Source organism: Lissotriton helveticus (assembly GCF_964261635.1).
Source record: "Lissotriton helveticus chromosome 1_1 unlocalized genomic scaffold, aLisHel1.1 SUPER_1_unloc_14, whole genome shotgun sequence".
Taxonomy (NCBI): domain Eukaryota; kingdom Metazoa; phylum Chordata; class Amphibia; order Caudata; family Salamandridae; genus Lissotriton; species Lissotriton helveticus.
This window is the reverse complement of record NW_027611653.1, coordinates 3,044,228-3,065,003: the sequence shown is the minus strand read 5'-3', so window position 1 is coordinate 3,065,003 and position 20,776 is coordinate 3,044,228. Positions and strand designations below refer to the sequence as shown.

The 20,776-nt window shown below is 46.6% G+C and overlaps 1 long non-coding RNA gene across 1 annotated transcript; it reads right to left on the bottom strand.

Moving 5' to 3' along the window:
• Positions 1–8,056: 8,056 nt before the first annotated feature.
• Positions 8,057–20,102, bottom strand: LOC144805547 (uncharacterized). The gene is made up of 3 exons (XR_013605536.1): positions 20,000–20,102; positions 15,303–15,374; positions 8,057–12,866 (listed from the first exon to the last, which is right to left on the bottom strand). It is a non-coding gene; the product is annotated as an uncharacterized LOC144805547 (long non-coding RNA).
• Between the last annotated feature and the right edge of the window lie 674 nt (positions 20,103–20,776).

The window sequence follows — 20,776 nt, the reverse complement described above, 5'->3', positions numbered from 1 at the left end:
GGGGTTTGATACAATCCTAGTGGTGGTGGATGCATTTTCCAAGATGGCCCATTTCACAGCTTTAAGGGGGATTCCTTCTGCCAAGCAGTTAGCAGGACATTTCAGTTCCCAGATAGTTAGAATCCATGGTATCCCCAAGGTAGTCATCTCAGATAGGGGTTCCCAGTTTATGTCCCATTTCTGGAGGGCCTTTATGGAAGCGGAAACTGATGGGCAAACTGAGAGAGTGAACCAGGAGTTAGAACAATAACTTCGACTTTTCCTCCTAAAGGAGGAGATAAACTGGTCAGACTATTTGTGGTTGGCGGAATTCGCCCATAACAATGCCAAGAATAGTTTGACAGGTTTCTCCCCCTTCTTCCTGAATTATGGCAGGCATCCAAATGCGACTATTCGACAAATGGAGGTTGCTGTTCCTGCGGTCAAGGAATTAGTTTCGCATTTGAATCAGATTCAGCAGAAGGCGGTAAATAATTTAAGAATAGCCAAGGAAAGATATAAGATTTGCGCAGATCGAAAGAGACGAGCAGGACCTCCACTAGCACTTGGAGATAAAGTATGGTTGAGTACAAAACATTTGAGACTGAAAGGAAATCGAAAGTTTCAACCTCGCTTTATTTGGCCCTTACCCAGTTGAGAAACAAGTCAATCAGGTCACCTACCGACTAGCACTGCCCTCCAGGATAAAGATTCATCCAGTTTTTCATGTGTCCTTGCTCAAAAAGGCACCCTCAGATCTGAGAATTCAGTCACCCCCCTAAGCCGATCCAGTTCGAGACAGGAGCTGAGTTCGAAGTAAAGGAAATTCTGAATTCTAAGACATCCAGAGGAAAATTATACTACTTCATTGACTGGAAGGGTTATGGACCAGAGGAACGGTCATGGGAATTAGAAGAAGATGTTCATGCTCCCCGGCTGATTCGCTCCTTTCATCAACGTTTCCCTCACAAACCCAGAGGGAAGGGGCCTGCCTTGTTGGGGGGTACTGTCAGGACTCAAAAAGATTCCCAGATATGTGGCTCCGTTTTGACCCAGTCTGATCAATTTATCCCTGCCTGCTTTACGTGGACCGAAAAGGTCAGAAACTGGAGAGACAAGATGGCCGCCACCGTGGCCACGATGATTTGAGGTCGGAGTTCTAGTCTTTCTGTCATTACTGGTTCTGAAGGCTATGAGCAGTGCGCGAGCGTCAGAGACTACGCACTTCACCAGAGCCATAGTCTAGTGAGGACCTACATTTCTGACTCTGGTAAAAATATTCCCTGTCCTAGTTTAAAAGTGGTTGAAGTACTGCGCTCGTTATCGCGAGTGTAGAGGAAGTGAGTATGGCGTAGTAATTCAAACGCGTATCTCAACCCCCCTAGTTCCAAGTCCTAGTCAGCTTGTCTGAGGTAGAAGCAAGTTACCGACTTCAACTGAAGAGAGTGGCGTCGCCTGAGAGGAAGTTAAGAGTCGCTGCCCTCGGCTGAGGAGAAACCGTTAGACTCGAAGGAGCTCCAAGGAAATGCGAAGCTAAGTAAAAGGACACGCATGCTTAGCCTGTTAGAAGAAAGATGTATATGTCGAATTTCATGCCAAAGATTAACAACCGAGAGGATACGTTGTAAATAGTTATTTCTGGAAAGAAAAAGAAAAGAAGAATGAAAGACAGTTAAATACATAACCAGAGAGACTGAGATAATAAGAAATAAGGAATTAAATTAACACTTACCAAGCCAATCTTGACAGCGTTTGAGACACTCCTGTAAAATAAGAAAGGAAGAAAGAATAGTCAAGAGCAATATCAAATAACCACAAAAATCACCTGACCCCCCCCCCTTACAAGGAACTCTCATCTAGTCAGTGAAGTAAGTGCAAGTTAATTCGACCTAATAAGATAGGTCAATAGTGTAGCAATAGGAAGGTAATAATATTAAATTTATTTCTTGAATCCACACAGTGACAACTAACTAGAAGAGTGAGAGAGAGCACCATACAACAGCTAAGAATAGAAGCCAGGTCCAGAGACATAAGGGTGGGTGAAAGCCTTTTCTCAGCAGTAATAAGAAGGCTAGTGATAAGGAGAGTAGGGTATAATGATGTGTTAATTTTCTAGGTTTCCTGGTATGCAGACCGCATCACAAGAAGTAGTCTGAGGAAACAAGTCCAGACCAGTCTCTTCTCTTTTATTATTTTTATCCAATTCCCCCTTCCCTGGAGATAATGTAGGAAGGTTCTGAAATAGACCTGCTGGCATTGTCTAAAGGGATTCGGGTACTAGCATCTCTGCTCCTGTGCAAGATACGAGAAGCCATCAGGTTAATTACTTGGAGCCCTGACACTTAGCCCCATATCTTTAATTATCTTTACACTCGCTTTCCCCTGCTTTTGTGTTCCGACGTTGCCGCTATGATCTTTTGTAGGGCTCGGTTGTTCCGCCTGCACTCTCTCTTTACCACGGCCCTCCTGTTTCTTTTCTTTAGCCGCTGGGGTTATGGTCTTTTTAATTGCTCCTAGAGCCCGCAGCGGGGGGCCGGCAGTATCTCCAGTCGTCTTGCTTCCTCCACCATTACCCGCACCGCCTCTCGCCATGCTCGGGTCCACTTGCATTTTTGCCTTTTCTTGCCTCGTAGAACATGGAGGCAAGGGAGGTAGAGGGGGCATCTTTATAAAGCTGGTGCCGAAAGTAGTTACCAAATGCTGAACCTTTCTCTTAAACCGGTACAGTCCTTGGGTGATTGGTTCCTTGTTGTCCAGCAATTTCCAGTCCAAAAATGTAGTGTACACCCAGATTATTATGGTCATGGGGGCCATGGGGGCAGCACGACATCCTTCTTAATACACCATCAGCATATCTGTGTGGAGAAGAGCGGCTCGATGCGACCGCTCAGCACAACCTCACGGCAGCCATCTTGCCTCAGCCCTCCAGTCTCCCGAGATGTCCCAGTCTCCCGAGATCCAGAAAAGATGGGACTACCGACTCACTTGGGGTTCCCTTGTTGTTCAAAACATGCCAATAAACAGGGCACAAGTAAGGAAAATAGTAAGGGAGCCCATTATCATATGCAAATCACAGTGACGTCACATATAGTGACATCACAAGAAGTGATGTCAGTCCCTTATAATAATTTTCACGTGAAAGGTTGACGGCCTGTTTTAAAAATAAAAAACAAGAAACATAAAATAATGTAAAAATACGTTTTTGGTTACAGTTTTTATACATCATGTGTTTTTCACACTATTAGTTTGTAACTAAACTCGGAAATGACTGAAAGTGTAAATATTTAAACAGATATGTGGAACTTGGAAATTAAATTTTTCAACTGTTTTCAGCAAAAAAATAGAATGTGCTTTTAATTTGCGCTTGTTTCCTGACGTTATTCTTTATCCAGCCCCTAAGCCCCAAAGTGATTCACATTTACAATGTATTAAGCAATAGAAGGACTAATTGTGTCAAGTTCTCTGTTTCTCTCTTGCGCCACTCACACAAACAAACACTCAGAGGCTTGTGTCTGCAGTGCTGGGGCACAAAGTAACAATTATCAATCGCACGCTAAGGAGCTAGGTGGAACTGAGCCTTGTTTCTAGATAATAGTGGGGGACCCCTTCAAACTGTGGCTACCCCCCGACTTGTGCCGTGCTGCTAAAGCAATACTGAATTTGAGTAATTTATGATGAATTAAAATGAGAGAAAGAGAAGAAGCGAGCGAGGTGCAGGATATATTAAAGAAAATGAAAAAAAGAGACACAAGACTTTACCCTGTTCTGTGTACAAGCACTTTACGTAAACAAGTTGTGCTGTGCATTGTGAACAGGCTGTCACCCCCCCTTTCTATGTAAATGAGCTTCTGTGACCAGACACCCCAAGCTCCCATCTCTTCTAGCGAGGATGATAATGTGAGCACTGTAAGTTAATCACAAACTAGGGCTTTATTGAGAAACAGCTTTCAGGTCACACAGCTGTGGGTATGTAGTTCTTTATTAGTTTTTTTTAAAATTTGCTTTAATTTGCAGCAATTCTCCAGGTTACTTTTTCTCGGTATATCACTTTATATTGCTCGTTGCTCTCCATCAGTTAAACGGGAGGTTTGATGTAGGATTTGTTGTTAGTGTCCCTAGACCATGTCCCGATCCCTTTGTCCTCGATTTGTTGGCATGGGTTTTGTTCACACACTGGTCTAGGATGGGTCTTCTCAAGGTAGAAGGTGCTGTAACAGGAATAATAAATCATCCATATATGAAATTGTATGTAAATAAATATGTGCCTTTCAGTTATCAGGCACCACCAGACTCACATCTACACATGTAATTGAGCACCAGACTAAAGTGACTACTCCCTATATAAATATGTGCCATTAGTATTCGGGGTGATGGTTCAGCTGATACGCACAGCAAATAAAGTTTCTGGGATTGCGCGCATTGGCCTAAATTTTAATTGCTGAAGTTTCACACAGTTTTACTGATGCGCACAGCTTAGAAGGTTTGTGGATATTGCGCACTGTGGGCAGATCACTGAAGTTCACCCTTAAGTAGTAACTAAGTCAAAACAGTACGTACAACATGCAAAATGTCACTACCCCTCCCTTCTTGTTGACATCTCCAGGAGTTCCTCCTCTCTCATGGAAGGAGGTTTTCACACATTATGCTCATGTCTGTGGTACTTCCTTAAGCACAGAGAGGAAAGCCTCATTGTTAATCCATTGTTTGGGCTCTGAGGGACAAGAATTCTTTGAACATCTTCCTAAACTCTCTGATAGTGACTCTGTCACTCTTAATGAATACGAGATCTGCTTCAAAAAGTTGTCTTGCACTACCTCCCCAAAGTGAGTACTGTCCTTCAGCGATATCACTTCGGGAGAAGGATGCAAAGGCAGGATAAGTCAGTCGAACAGTACATAACTACCTTGCACAAATTGGCTTTCACATGCAATTTTGATGCTGCTTTAGAGGAGCGCTTAAGAGGTCAGTTCATGTTGGGATGCGCCCTCGACAAAATGAGAGACGCCCTGTGGCAAAAAAGACATGCCACCTCTTCAAGAAGTGCTGACCATAGCCAAAAGTCACAAGCATTTAAAAGCGTGTTTTGATATTATGCACAAAGACAGTTCAGGTGATAAAAAGGAGAACATTAATGTCAAGGTGGTGGTGGATAGATTAGTTAAACCCAAATCGAGCACCACTTCAAAATCCTTTAACACAAATAATTTTCTGGGGAAGTGCTTCGGGTGTGGCAACCCTGCCCATGTGGCCAAATTTAAAGACTGCCCAGGTTGGAAGGCCATGTGAAAAACTTGTGAGAGAAAATGTCACGTCTCAAAGAGCTGCAGAACGGGCAACGAGCATTAAAAAGTCAGGGAAGTTGATCTTTATGAAGAAGATTTGGAAGGAATCAATATTCTCCCAGTCACAGGGAATGCTAGTGATGGCCCTCAGGAGCTTGTTTGATTAATGATGCTCCAGTGAGCATGCTCTTTGACTCTGGGGCAAAGATACCGCTAGTCCCCAAGACACTTTATGAGCATAATCTGCTGGGCAAAGTCACCCTGTTGAAGCCAGACATTAGACCAAAAGGTTAAGGTGGGGTGACTATTGAGTTGCTGGGTTATTTCTGGGGCACAATTGACTTCAAAGGGAGAGTCATCACTGGTAAAATCTATGTCTTGTAGAAGTGGGACTCGCTCATAAGTTGGTCCCATCAACATGATCTACATATCTGCCTTGATCCCAATGAGATCTGTCTGCCTAGAAGAATTACCACCAGTTAAGGTTGTTAGTAATGCTAATTGAGACTGGATCAAGGAATTCCCTAAGATCTTTGCTGGTGAACTGGGTTTGTCTCAACAACTATGTAAATTGGATAAAGGTCAAATCCTATGCTGTTCCAAAAACAGTTAAGGTTAGGAATGCACCTGGTAAGTAAGGGAGAGCATGAAAGTTGAATTAGATAATCTCTTAGCCAAATGCATCATTCAAGAAGTTGAAGCAACAAAATGGGTCTCTCCTGTTGTTATGGCCCCAAAGCCAATGGGGAGGCCAGGCTTTGTGTCAGCTTGAGGGAGCTCAACAAAGCAGTTATTGATCATAACCCATTACGCAACATAACTAAAATGCTGTGTTCTCTTGAGGGTGCGAGGCATTTCCTTCCTTGGACTTGACCTCTGCCTATCACAAGGCCAGCCTTCACTCCTCGTCAGAACATTCAGAATATTCACTCTTCTTCCCAGGACCTTACCTCCTGTGTAACACCCTTTGGTACCTTTAGATTTCTAAGAATGCCTTTTGGACTGATTTCTGCAGCCTCATTTTTTCAGAGGGTGATGAAGGGAATTCTTCGAGGCCTTCAGGATGTCAAGGTGTACCCAGATGATGTGCTCATCTTTGGCGTGGATTTTGAGGAGCATAACGGGATGTTGAGGTCAGTATTGAAGAAATTACGCGATGCTGACCTCACGCTTAGGGCTGACCAGTGCAAATTTGGTGTCAAAGTAATAGAGTACCTAGGGCATTTTGTGTCCGCTGCAGGCATCAAACCCAAAGACTCATTGGTAAACACCCTTTGTAATTTGCGCACCCCTTTGAACAAAGAAGAGTTTGTAAACTTTCTGGCCATAGCTGAATTTGATCACAAGTTCATTCTGAACTTTGCAGGGAAAACCTCTTGTTTGAGGTCTCTCCTCAAGAAGGGAGGCACATTTGTTTGGTCCAGGGGCTGTGAAGAAGAGTTTGAGTGCATTTAGAAACATCTGAATGAAGCACCTTGTCTAGCAAGTTTTGATCCCACAAAGGTATCTAATCCCATGACTGATGCCAGCTCGAAGGGGTTAGGAGCAGTTCTTTTGCAGATGCTTTTATAGGGAGGATAAAGCCACTCTTTTCATCTCTAGGCCCTTGAAAGGTGCTGAATGCAACTGTTCTGTTGTAGAGAAAGAAGCTCTGGTTTCCCCTTTTTATACACACAAATCTTTTGTCTCTGAAGGCAGAGAGTTTCTGTACCTAGTCCAAACCAGTTCTGGGTGCATCCTGCCAGTGCACTACTTCTTCCTTTGTCAGGGTGGGCCAGGGTTACCAGACGCTCCACGGGAGGTGGAGCCAGCATTGTGGAAGGTAGGCACAGCCTTATTCAGGGCCAGGTGCTACTCCTCCCACCACTCCCAATGCAGATAGGTCTATTCAGCCTTGTGCTGACTCACCCTGTCTCCTGGAGCCACCGCAGCCCCTTTCACTCCTCACAAACCAGACATGGAATACACAACCTAGCTGGGGCAGGCTTGGATGGTTAGGCCTAAGATGCACTTTACAAGCTGCTTCTGCGGGTGGCACAATCAGTGCTGCAAGCTTACCAGCAGCATTTGCCTTACAAGCCCTGGGCACATGCAGTGTACTGTACTAGGGACTGACGAGTAAACCAAATAAGACTTTCATGGAGTCCCTAATACATTACATCAATTTAACAAAGGGAGCACTTGCACTGTGGCACTGAATAGCAGTGGCACAGTGCCCAAAGCATCTAACCAGAAAAAACATATCAAAAACAGAGGAGACAACAGCGAAAAATGGAAGGGAGACTCACTTCAATGGTACCAGGTCTAACAGTGGGCAGTATTGAGAACTGGAAAGAGAGAAAGAGGTGATAAAAAAGAAAAATCTTGTATGATAAAAGGAGGTCTGTGAAGAGAACAAGTGGTCAAGATCAAGTCTCCCAGATTCAAATTCCGTTTAGGTTAGCAAGGTTCTCAAAAATGCAATAAAGACGAGTGACCGTAAAATTTAGAATTTAAGTTGAGTGGTGAAGTGTCAGGCTAGTGCTAGTTTTGATACTAGCACCACAACTGGTGGGCCTGATTCAGGCTCTGAGGTGGAAGAGCCTTTTGCACAAGAATGGGACTCTGGGCCACTTCGCTTGAAATGTATTCCCCGACGTTTGTGCAATTGTGTTTCTTAAAGTGAGCTCTTTCCCATTTGCCATGCACCCTAGTTTTCTCTTTGCCTATAAAATCGCTTTGTTGAGTTCTTCAAAGATCGTAACTGCATTCTCTATTATGTTCTTTGTATCCTTTGTATTCATTATTAAGTTTCCTTTTATTTTCTTTAAGTTTAGAATGTGTTAGGGGGAGAAGGTGTGACGTCCTGTGTCATAATATGGTATGTTATGTTATGGTATATGGGGCTTTCTAGAGCGCAGGTACACCGCCTGGTTTCTTGGCACTGTGAGAGTGAATCGATGAGTGCAGTTGTGGGCCTGAGATAGCTAGTTGTAGGCTGTAGTGAAAAGCCAGGTCTTTAGCTGTTTTATGACCCGCAGATAGTCTCCCTCAAGCGATGGATTCTGGGCACCATCAGGAGGTTCTGGTGCGAGGATCTCAAAGTCCGCTGAGGTAGATGTTTATTGATCAAAGAGATGAAGAATCTTGGGCCGGTGTCTTGAATAGCTTTGAAGAGTGTACAACCAGCTTTGAACAAGGCTCGTTGCTCCACTGGGAGCCAGTGGAGGTCTCTAAGCAGGGGGGTAATATGCCATTGTCTGTCCTTAAGATAGATGATCCTCACCACTTGATTTTGAATCATCTCCAATCGGTGTCTCAGGAATTGTGGGAGACCAATGTAGAGGACATTCCCATAGTCAATTTTAGAAAGGATTAGGGCTATGGCGATTTGGGTGAATGCTTTCTTACTAAAGAAGTGTCTGATCTTGCGCAGTTTGCGCAATTGGACAAAGCATGCCGAAGTCACTGAGCCAATTTGGGTGCTCACAGAGAGGTCGGCATCAATATGAACACCAAGACTTTTTATAGCAGATTTAGGGATGGGTGCCTCTCCTAGATCGAGGAACCAATAGGAGGGGTCCAGTAGTCATGTTTGCTGTGGGGAACGATGATATCAGGTTTTTCTGAGTTCAGCTCTAGTTGATTTTCATTCATCCATGCTTTCACATAGAGCATCGACCACTTGACAAAATCCTTAGATTCTACAGAGTTGTCAAGGGTGAAAATAAGCTGCACGTGATCTGCGTAGTTGAAGATTTTCACACCCATCTGACGTAGACCTGAAATCAGGGGTCGTATATAGATATTAAATAAAATTGGCGAGAGAGAGGAACCCTGAGGAACGCCACAGTTCAGGTCTACCATTCTAGATTTGAAGGGTGAGAGCCACACTAACTGTTTACGGGCTTCCAGAAATGAGCTGACCCAGGCAAGGGCAGAGCCCCCGAGACCTGCTGCGGCAATGCGCTTCAACAAGATTTTGTGGTTCACGGTGCCAAATGCCGCAGACAGGTCAAGGAGGATCAGACCCGAGTATGGCCCATGTCAACCTGTCCCTTGAGGTCGTCCAGTACTGATAGAATCACTGCTTCGGTGGAGTGTGCGGGACGAAAACCTGCCTGATGGTTGTCCAAGAATGTAGTGGTTTCCAGAAAAGAGCTTAGGCGAGTAGCCACATGGGTCTCCAGCACTTTCGTCGGGAAAGGGAGGAGAGAGATGGGTCTGTAGTTCTCCAATTTATTGGGGTCTATGCCTTCCTTTTTTCTGAAGTATAACAACCACTGCTTCTTTAAAAGTAAGTGGAACAATGCCACGGGACAGTGAATGGTTCAGTAATTTAAGAGAGGTATTGGGGAAGTATCGATAGATTGCTTTGGAGACATAGATGGGGCAATCCTCCTTGGGTGAGCCTGATTTGATCTTAGCTATAAGGTCCAGGAAACGTTTCTTGTCCATTAAGGGAAGGGAGTTTAGAACACAAGGATTGGAAGTCTCCTGTTGTTTCGGTGGTCACGGTTAGTGGGAGCAATGGAATTTTGAATTTTCTTTATTTTGTCCAAGAAAAAGGAGTTCAGGTCATCGCAAAGTACCTGACTGGGCACAAAAGATGGCGTGACACGGCTGGGGTTAGAGAGTTCTTTTACTATCTTGAAGATTTCTTTCGAACCATTGTCAGAGTTGAGTACCCTATTCGTAAAGAAGGCTCTCTTGGCCTCCAGTATAGCCGCCATATACTGATGGGGAATGGTGGTGTAATCAAGTTTATCTTGTGCTTTGTAGGTTTTCCTCCACTTCCGCTTGGCTTGGCGTACTTGGAGTTTAATGTTTTTTAGATCTTTGTTAAACCCTTTGGAATCTTCATGCTTCCTAGGGCGGTAGGTTTGGTCTGTAGAGGTGCATGGAGTTCGAAGGCTTTCTTTTGATAATCGTTAATCTTACTCTCCCAGTTATCAGGATTGCCTTCTGATACCAGCTGCTCTGTAAACAGAGTTTCTACTAGTTTATCCAGCTCAACCCGATTCCAGTTTCTATAAGTGCTTTTTGAGAGTGAGGGATTAGAGTTCAGTGGGGGGGGGGGCAAGCAGAATAAAATTATTGATATAGTGATCAGACCAAGCACAGGGTAGTACTGCCAGGTTAGTCAAGTTAACAATGATTGACCACACATGATCAACGGTGTGGCCCTTAATGTGCATAGGGGTATCAATGTGTTGAGTAAGGTTTAGACAGGCAAGGGACTCAGAAAGCTCTCTGGAAGATTTTCCCTCATCAGTCTCATTGGCCTAGAAGTTCAGGTCACCTATAATCATTACTTTGTCATAGTCAGTGATCAAAGATGCAATGTGATTAGCAAGGGTCTCGTCTCGTCTTCATGCTTCAACACCCTGCGCATGCTCCGAAAGATCTTCCGATGGAACCCACCGAAACCAGGAAGACGGTCACCCAGGCACTCGTCACCAGCCGACTAGACTACGGATACACCCTCTACACCGAAACCACAGCCAAACTGCAGAAAAGACTCCAATGCATCCAGAACGCCTCCGCACGACTCATCCTGGACATCCCCCGCCACAGCCACATTGCCGGACCCCTGAAAGACCTGCACTGGCTCCCCGTCAGCAAAAGAATCACATTCCGCCTCCTCACCCAAGCACACAAAGCCCTCCACGACCTAGGCCCCAGGTACCTCAACAGCCGCCTGACCTTCTACACTCCCACCCGCCAACTACGTTCAACCAGCCACGCCCTGCCACCGTTCCACGCATCCGAAGAGCCACCATGGGAGGAAGATCCTTCTCCTACCTGGCAGCCATGACCTGGAATTCCCTCCCCATCCACCTCCGTCTTACCCAAGACCACCTCTCCTTCAGGAAGCAACTCGAGAACTGGCTGTTCGAGCAGTAGCGGACCTCCCCCCCCCCCAAGCGCCTTGAAACCCTGGGTGAGTAGCGCGCTATACAAATTTCTTGATTGATTGATTGATTGATTGGGTCTTGGGGAAGTCAGGCATTGTTGCGGGGGTCTGTATAACATCAGAAAAATAAGCGTGCTACTGTATAAAGTAAGTTTAATTACAAGAGAATCTACTGATGCAATTACCAGATGAGACAGGGCAGAGGGGGGAAGTTCTTTTTTTTAAATTGCAGCCACTCTTCCCCCTCTCTTCCCTAGTGGCCTGTCTGTGCGTAGGATATAGTAATTGTCGGGGAGGGCTGCCAGGATGTCAGGTGACGACTCCTCTGTGAGCCAAATCTCAGTAAGTAGCAGGCAATCCGGTGCGTTCGTGTCTATGGTATTACAAATTTCTAACTGGTGTTTGACCATGGAACGGTTATTAAGGTACATCAAATCGAGGTCTTTAACCAAGTCTCTGCCTGTTCCTAATGTGGATGACATCAGACGAATCACAGATCGTACACCCGGGGTTGGATATCGTCAGCAGTCAGGGGCTTGGAGTTTAAAAGCCCAAAGGACTGTAGCTTTTGCCGTAAATGATCCTCAATAGTATAAAGTGTATTGGGTGCCATATGTAGGAGACTGGCTATAGAATAGATGTATTTTTTGTCATGGTGGCGTGCCCCGTATCTCGTAATGGCACGGACGGGTGCAGACGGGCTTGCCTTTGGGGAGCCCGCTGCGCCCGTCCTCCCCTGCTTTGACTAATACACCATCCTGCTGGCCCGCATCTGGACAGGCAGAGATCTCAGTTTCTTTTGAAGCATGCAGCAAAGAGGCCCGCTGTCGATTACTTTTGCCCTAGCCATGGATCTGTTTGCTGCCCTGTTTCATTCACAGGACCCAGCAATCAGTATACCGAGTGAGACAAATTGAGAGGAGATATCACTGTATGCTGATGATGCATTTGTGTACCTCAGGATCGTGAATTCGTATCTACCACAGGTGATGGATGTTCTAGACGATTTTGGTAGGGCTTCTAGACTAAGGCCCCTTTTATACTGTCTGTGCCAGTATATGCTTTTTTGCTCAGTGGCTAAGACAGGTACATGATACACTTTGGAAGTTACAGGTCACTTTGAAACCCCTCGGATCAACCCAAGAGACAGAGCTGGTGGGGGAAAATCTTCCTATATTGGAAATGATAATCCAGCATCTTTGGTGAATGGACATCTGAGAAAGTGTATTTACAATGACTTTCTTTTAAACAACCTTTTCTCTCCTCTCATCTTCAGGAGACAGAGACAAAGCTTGTGCTTGTAAACCAAGGATATTAGTCTTTTTGACGGTTCTGTCACATCACAACACGTCTACGGATGCTGATCTGTTAGGGAGGGTTTGCGTCTCCAAAGCATTTCTCATAAACCATCAAACAGAAGTTACAGCACTGAGTTTTCCCATGTGCACTGCATGGGGATCAATTGTGGCCAATGTTCTCCTTAATCTCAGTTACTGACACTTGGTAAACATTTATGCTCCTTTTCCTTTAGGGATTTGACAACTTTCACATTCACCAGTTTCTTCCGCTCCAACATCCTCATCATTCCTGGAACATAGAATATGTTTCTTCTCAAGAGATCGAGAATGTTTTAACTTTCCTTGAAATAATCCTTTTCGTTGTGTTTCACTTAATTTAAACCTTCTTATTTCTGTTCATGCTTCAGTCACCTGTAGAAATGGAGTCAGAGATTGTAAATGAACACAAAGAAAAATATTTATGACTTTATACTTTGCACAAAGAAAGCATTATCAAAAACAAGATAGGAAATCAGTTGAGTATCATTTCTGATAGTGGTGAAACAGCTCTGGGACACTGTAGATCGGGACCTTTGGATCACTGGAACTCAAGGATGTGAGAGTAAACGTAATTAATATTTAAGAAAGAAACACAAGTTGCACATATATTGTGACACAGATTTTCAGAAGCAGCCAACACTATCAATTTACAATATCCGTAACAAAGGCTGGCATCAAATGAGATATTTGTAATACTTTTAATGAATTTTCAGATGTTATTTACTCTCCTGCCCACCTAGACTGTTCATCTATTCCTTTTTCCGGTGATTTAGGAAGGGACATTTTATTGAACAAAGGAATTGGCCTTGTTACACTCAGTGCTTTAAATGCCACCATAGACTGACGCTGTGTCCAGTTAGCTCAGTGGAATTCACCATTTCAAATTGTGCGGATGATAAGGACTTACTTTGTGGCCCAGAACTCATCATGCTCCTTCGACAGGACCCGGGTACTGCAGCACAAAACAGAAGAAAGAGAAAAAAGGCTATCTTCCACTCTCACCACATGTTCCAGCACAGGGAACTGTGCAGCAGATGCCTGTGAACCCATAAGTTACTTCTAAACACAGTGCCCACAAGGTCAGCACCAGGTGCGGCTCCACCAGTCGCACCACCTTAAAGCAAGCCCTATGTGCATGTGTGTCCACACACATATACTGTGTCTTTTGCTTGTAGTAGACAAGACAGAAAAGGGCAGTTTAGGAGGATGTAAAGAGATGGAAGTCAGATCCATAGAGAAAAGGCGCCGAAAGACAGACAGAGGGATTATGGTGTCACGTGCTGTAGAGGAGGAGACAAATGTGATAATAGTTATGTTATGTTATGTTATGTTATGTTATGTTATGTTATATGTTTGTCTTTTAAAGCGCACGGCTACTCAAAAAGAGTGTCCCGGCGCTTTATTTAAAACCTGTATCAAGGTAACACAACACAGCAATAAAGAACACAGATCAGACAATATAATAAAACTGAATAAAACAGCCTAAAGGGCAAAAAGCCAGGTTTTAAGGCCCTTCCTAAAGGTAAACAGGTTAGTAGCACCACGAAGAACCAGAGGTAAAGTATTCCAAAGCTGTGGCGCTAGCAACCCAAAGGAGCGGCCTCCAATACAAGCCCTTTTTACTCGCGGGACCACCGCAAGAAGTAAAGATTCAGATCTTAGAGATCGGGCCGGGTGGTAAAAGGCAAGTCTCCTTTGGAGATACTGTGCTCCCACAGCATGAAGAGCCTTATAGGCCAAGGTCAAGGCCTTAAAAGCTATCCGCTTCCGGATAGGCAGCCAATGGAGTGCCTGCAAAAGGCTAGCAGCACTGACTCGCCTGTTTAGGCCATAAATCGCCCTCGCAGCCGAGTTCTGGACGACTTGCAGCCGCTGCAAAAAATATTCCGGCAGGCCCAGATAAAGGACGTTGGAATAATCCAGTCTTGAACCAATCAGGGCCTGCACTGTCATCTTCCTGTGCTCCTCTGAGAGTAGAGGCAAAAACTTCCGCAGCATCTTGAGGAGACCGAAGCATGTTCCCGTTAAACCAAGGATCTGAGATCTTAACGTCAGACCCTTATCTATCTTGACCCCCAAGTTCTTAACCAGCTGGGAAGACGGAGGGAACATGTTTTCAGGCCACCATGCCTGCCAATCCGGGTCAAAAGGACAGCCGAAGAAGAGTACCTCAGATTTATCTGAGTTGCACTTGAGGCTGTTCAGCTGGAACCATTTAAAAACAGCCCCAAGGCACTCACGGATACTCTCTCCATCGAAGTCTTCTCCTTTCCTGCACGAAAAGAGGAGCTGGGTATCATCGGCTTAGGATACGATCCGGGCCCCAAAGGACCTAGCCAATGCCGCCAAAGGGGTCATAAAGATGTTAAAAAGAGTCGGGCTCAACACAGAACCCTGCGGAACTCCGACTCCCAGTGGCGGCATCACGGCCGAGCTAGATGAGGCCCAGACCGTTTGACGGCGGCCAGCCAGAAATGATCCAAACCAATTGTACACCGTCCCCCTCAGACTGATGTCATGGAGTCTGGCGAGAGACCCTCATGGGGGACGGTGTCAAAGGCAAAGTTAAGGAACTGCTTGGGCAAAACTGACCAAAAAAGGAACTGGACCTGCACTACACCCCTCACATGTTCGAGGAGGAATGTGGCTCCATCATATTATTATCAGAAGTTTGATAACAACAAGAATAGTGCACTGAGGGAGTCAAATGTTGAAGCTGAAGAGACAAAAACAAAACAGAGATCAAGAAAGGGAATAGAGAAAGAAGAAACACAGGAAGAGGAAACTTAGAGGTATAGGAATCCTTACCTGAAAGTTATATTATATTTGGTTCCTCCGAGTGTGGCAGCCACGCCGCACTACTTGGTCATCCCAGAATACCTTGAAAGGAAGTAAAGAAATGGTTTTGCGTCAGACGACTATCACACTTCATCACATTTTACAAATAACCGTCCTGAACTTCCAAAACAAAAGAATCTCTTGTTCTCTGGAGGCCATTGCGAAGCAACTATGGTTATGAATAAATAATTTTTTTGTCTCAAGAGCCATGATCCCCTGCTGTAAAAGGTCTCTGTGAATATGGAGTGCACCCACAGTCTCAGATAACAGACCCCAACAACCCAGTCCACGTCTTAATAACCCCCATCTTTCCATTTCCAGGCCATGAAACTTGTAAATCAAAAAAATCTGGTTCACAAAAGGCATGTTAATGTCCTTGTACATAATTCTGCCCACCGTTCATAGATAATTCAACAAGACTCTTAGATTTTTCCAAACCATGTTCTCTGAGCAACTGCAATTCAAGCTCCAGCTGATGCAGAGTTCGAATGCTGAGCAATGGAAGCAACAAGGCTTCAATCAATGTGTTGGCGCTTTTTATTGATAAGTTATCTAAAGGTGTGATGTGGAGGATCAGCGTCTTGTGAGCCCTATAGGACAGTGACCAAAGCACTAGAACATTGGAATAAATCCTTCACGAGACAAAGCTTGGAACATTGGAATGTTGAGACCTCCATTGAAGACAACGGAGCAGCAGCAGCCTATACAACCTGATCTAGGCCCGCTGCTCTGAACATTACAATGTCCAAATACACAGCCTCTGCCTCTTTCTTTCCTCTGCCTCTCCGAAATATATGGATTGGGCAGGAGAAGGCAGAAGATAGAGCCTGCAGCAGGGCACACAAGAGCCTCCCCCTTCCTCCTCCCGTAGCTCGCAGTGTCACTGGCGTCTCGGAAGGAGGGGAGGTTCTGCTCATCTCCTGCATCTCCCCGGCTCACCTGAATGATGAAATGCAGTTTAGCCGAGCCCAGGGCGAACCAGCGCTGACTTCCGCCTCCTTTCACAGCTATTGCTGTGAATGTTCAACAATTAACCACCGTGGTCCCGCATGCGGCTGTTCAACATTCACCGCAACAGCTGTGAAACAAAGGTTTTGGAGTACGGGGGATGTTTCAACCCCCTCGGTGTCTGGGACACCATTGTTTTATTAATTAACACATTCTGCCCTCATGGGGCAAACAGTGTAATGACCTTATAGTCAGCCATAGCAGGCAGTACATCCCCTTAAAGGACCGCTCCCTTGGTAAAGGCCCTTGCCTTTGGAGCTGCAACAAGCTTCAAAGCTATATTAAAGGTTTCAAATAATTACTGAAGGCATAAACATGGGTACTCAGTCAGAGAAATAATTATCATAATATTTGCAGGAGAATCACATAAAGATAACCTCTAAAGTATATGAAAAGCCAGAATCAGAAATAACTCTAGCTGTAATGTCAATAGACAGACCACACACAACAAATGTGTGCTAAGAAATAAGAAAACATTTTTTTTATTATATCAAATAGCAAACTGATATGGAATCTGCTCAGTTAGGAATCAAGGAAAAGTTCTTATGTTTTTAGACAGAGAGAACACATTATTGACATGGTTCACGATGAGGTAAAAATGACTGCAATCAATGAATGTTCATGAAAACATGGCACAACAAAATGTAATTTAATAAACCACACCTACAACATGAATAATTAATTGTGACTCTTCCCCAAAAGCCACAAGTCATTTTACAAGGTAATTCCCTAACATAATAACTGGATCTTAATCACAGTTTAAGTTTCTGGCCATTCATCATTGACACAATTTGTACGGGAACATTTGCTGACAGATTATTACTTGTTTAATAGAAATGCCTACAACTTGGACTCCTTTCCCAAGAGGGGGGTTGGGAGCTCCCGTCAGTATGACTGTGGAACGGGAGGCACATTTATTGATTAAAAGTGATGCTGGATTCCCATTTACATCTTCTACAAAAGAGCCACTCTGGGTGATCTCTAGGACTGCACCAAGCATGCAATCCTTCTCCCGTCCCAGGCACCGTCATTGTGTCTGATTCAGTCCAGCAGAAACTCCAAGTGCAGGAGGAAGTTGTGGAAAATCCTTATTAATCACTGAAGGATTTTGTTGAAATACTGAATTTGTTGAGAATTTGGCGTTCTATTCTACTCTGGGCTGTGGGACCATCGGGACTGAAGGCATGTTCCAATATATCTGCCTTTGATTCTGCATGCTCAGCACAGAGGCCAGTTGGGCTGGTACCATTGACCGAGACATCCCATTCTGGCCATCTGATTCATGTTCCAGTTTCACAGGTTCCTGCAAACATCGCAAGGAGCGTGTCTTATTCTGCACACTATTAGTGTTTGAGGTATTTAAATTGCCACTGTCAGTAAAACCTACACTCTGAGCAGGGCCGGACTGGCCGTAACTGGCTTCGGGTGTTTCCCCGGGGGCTGGAAGAGTCGGGGCTGATTCTTCAGTGCTGGGAAACGTATTTGTTACTGGGGGCTGGTTTTGCTGTGGTGCTGCTATATCGCCCCCTCCAGCAACAAAAGAGGCAGGGAGCTGGTCTGTCAAAATTGTCAGGCCTGGTTTGGGTTCCCAGTCCAGCCCTGACCCAGAGGAACATTTCCTCCTTGCACATACTGAACATCATTACTCTGCACACCAACGCCGTGCATATTCAAATTCACAGCAGCAACAAACCCAGAATCAAAACAAGAATACAATCCGTGAGAACCACTATCGTCACCCGTATGGAACATTTTTGTCTGAGCGCTCATTATTTTTTTGGGATAATTTTCTGCTTAGGAACAACATTCTCACTATAGAACTTTGCGTAAAACAAAATCTCATCCGGAATGTTAGCCCCTCACATTTTGCTGGATATGTGGACTAACCTCTGGATGCAACGCTAAAAGATGCGCCCTCTTTTACCTGGTCTTTGCCTTTGCAATATTGTCTGTAACTCTGCATTAATCTCTTGTACTATATAATAAAATATTTTGAGGCGCTTCACTCTGTGGCTCTTCAATTGGCCAGTTTACAAGCAACTTAGACTCATTCCACAAATCTCTTGGGACAACAATTAACAAACTTAAACTCAGTTCTCGACCACCCCGCCCGGCCGAACAGGCCTCATCTCCACTGCATCCCTCCTGGAGAGGCCCCACCTCCTTTGAAACACCCAAACACAAGACAGGCCTCACCTCATCTGCACCCTCCTGTACAGGCCTCTCCCCCACTGCACCCTTGGACAGGCCTCACCTCCTCTACATCCCCCTGGACAGGCCTCACTCACCTCCTCTGAGGCCCTAGACAGGCCTTGCTTCCTCTGCATCCCCACAACAGGTCTCGCCTCCTCTGCACCTACCTCCAAACATGCCTCACCCCCCTCTACATCCCATGGACAGTCCTCCCCTCCTCTGCACCTGCTGGACAGGCCTCATCTTCTTTGTGCCTCCCCCTGGACAGGCTTCACCTCTTCTAACCTCCCCCCGAAAGGACAGGTTTCACCTCCTCTGCCCCTCCCCCTCTTCACAGGTCTCACCTCTTTTGCCCCTCACTCCCTCTCCACAGGTCTCACCTTCTCTGTACCACCCGGACAGGTCTCACCTCGGCTGCACCCTCATGGACAGAACAGGCCTTACCTCCTCTGCATCACCCCCGGACCGGTCTCTCCTCCTCTGCACCCCTGGGCAGGCCTCTCCTCCTCTGTCCCCTGGACAGGCCTCTCCCCCTCTGCACCCCGTGACAGTCCTCACCTCCTCTATACCCCTGGACAGGCCTCTCTTCCTCTGTTCCGCTGGACAGGCCTCTCCTCCTCGGCACACCTGGACTGGTCTCTCCTCCTCTGCTCCTCGGGACAGGCCTCTCCTCCTCTGCACTCCTGGACAGGCCTCACCTCCTCTGCACCCCTGGACAGGCCTCACCTCCTCTGCACCCCTGGACAGGCCTCACCTCCTCTGCATCCCTGGACAGGCCTCTCCTCCTCTGCACTCCTGGACAGGCCTCACCTCCTCTGCACCCCTGGACAGGCCTCACCTCCTCTGCATCCCTGGACAGGTCTCTCCACCTCTGCACCCCTGGACAGGCCTCTCCTCCTCAGCATCCCCTGGACAGACCTCAACTCTTCTGCTCCCCTGGACAGGCCTCTCCTCCTCTGCACCCCTGGACAGGCCTTGTTTCCTCTGCATCCATGGACATGCCTCCCCTCCTCTGCTCCTCCTCTGGACAGGCCTCTCCTCCTCTGGACAGGCCTCACTTCCTCTGCCCTTCCTTTGGACAGCCCTCACCTCCTCTGCACCCCTGGACAGGCCTCACCTCCTCTGCACCCCCTGGACAGGCCTCCCCTCCTCTGCACCACCTGGACAGGCCTCACCTCCTCTGCACCCCTGGATAGGCCTCACCTCCTCTGCACCCCTCAGGACAGGCCTAGCTTCTTCTGCATCCCCCTGGGCAGGCCTCACCACTCAGCATCCCCCTGGAGAGGCTTCACCTCCTCTGCACCACTCCCAGATATGCCTCACCTCCTCTGCACCCCTAGATAGGCCTCACCTCCTCTGCACTCCTCCGGACAGGCCTCTCCTCCTCTGCACTCCTGGACAGGCCTCACCTCCTCTGCACCCCCTGGACAGGCCTCACCTCCTCTGCACCCCTGGATAGGCCTCACCTCCTCTGCACTCCTCTGGACAGGCCTCTCCTCCTCTGCACTCCTGGACAGGCCTCTCCTCCTCTGCACCTCTGGACAGGCCTCTCCTCCTCTGCACCTCTGGACAGGCCTCTCCTCCTCCGCACCTCTGGACATGTCTCTCCTCCTCTGCACCCCTGGACAGGCCTCTCCTCCTCTGCACTCCTCTGGACAGGTCTCTCCTCCTCTGCACCCCTGGACAGGCCTCACCTCCTCTGCACTCCTCTGGACAGGCCTCTCCTCCTCTGCACCCCTGGACAGGCCTCACATCTTCTATACCTCTGAACAGGCCTCTCCTCCTCTGCACCCCTGGACAGGCCTCACTTCCTCTGCACCCCTGGACAGGCCTTGCCTTCTCCTGGGGGGGGGCAGATCTGGAGTCTGTGAGGGGCTGTAGATGGAGGTAACTGCCCACCAGGCAGGGATCCTTCCTCCTCTGCAACAGGCTGCACACCATGAGAGACAGGAAGTGATGTCACCACCGCTGCTGGTGCTGTCTCTGCTGCTGCTGACCCAGAAGAGGAAACCTTTCTCTCTTTCATCCAATGTGCAGCTCAGTGGGTTTCCATCAGCAGGCGAGGACCGCACTCTGGTGGCCGCTGACAGAACCGCCGCCTCCAGGCTCCAAGAGTGAATACATTTCACACAAACAAGCATTGGTGCCTGTAAAGACCTGGGATTTCAGATGTCACAGATGGGAATGTTTTTAAGGGTCAGGCAGTTCAAGTACAGGGCCTCACACTTTGCTGCTGTCAAAAA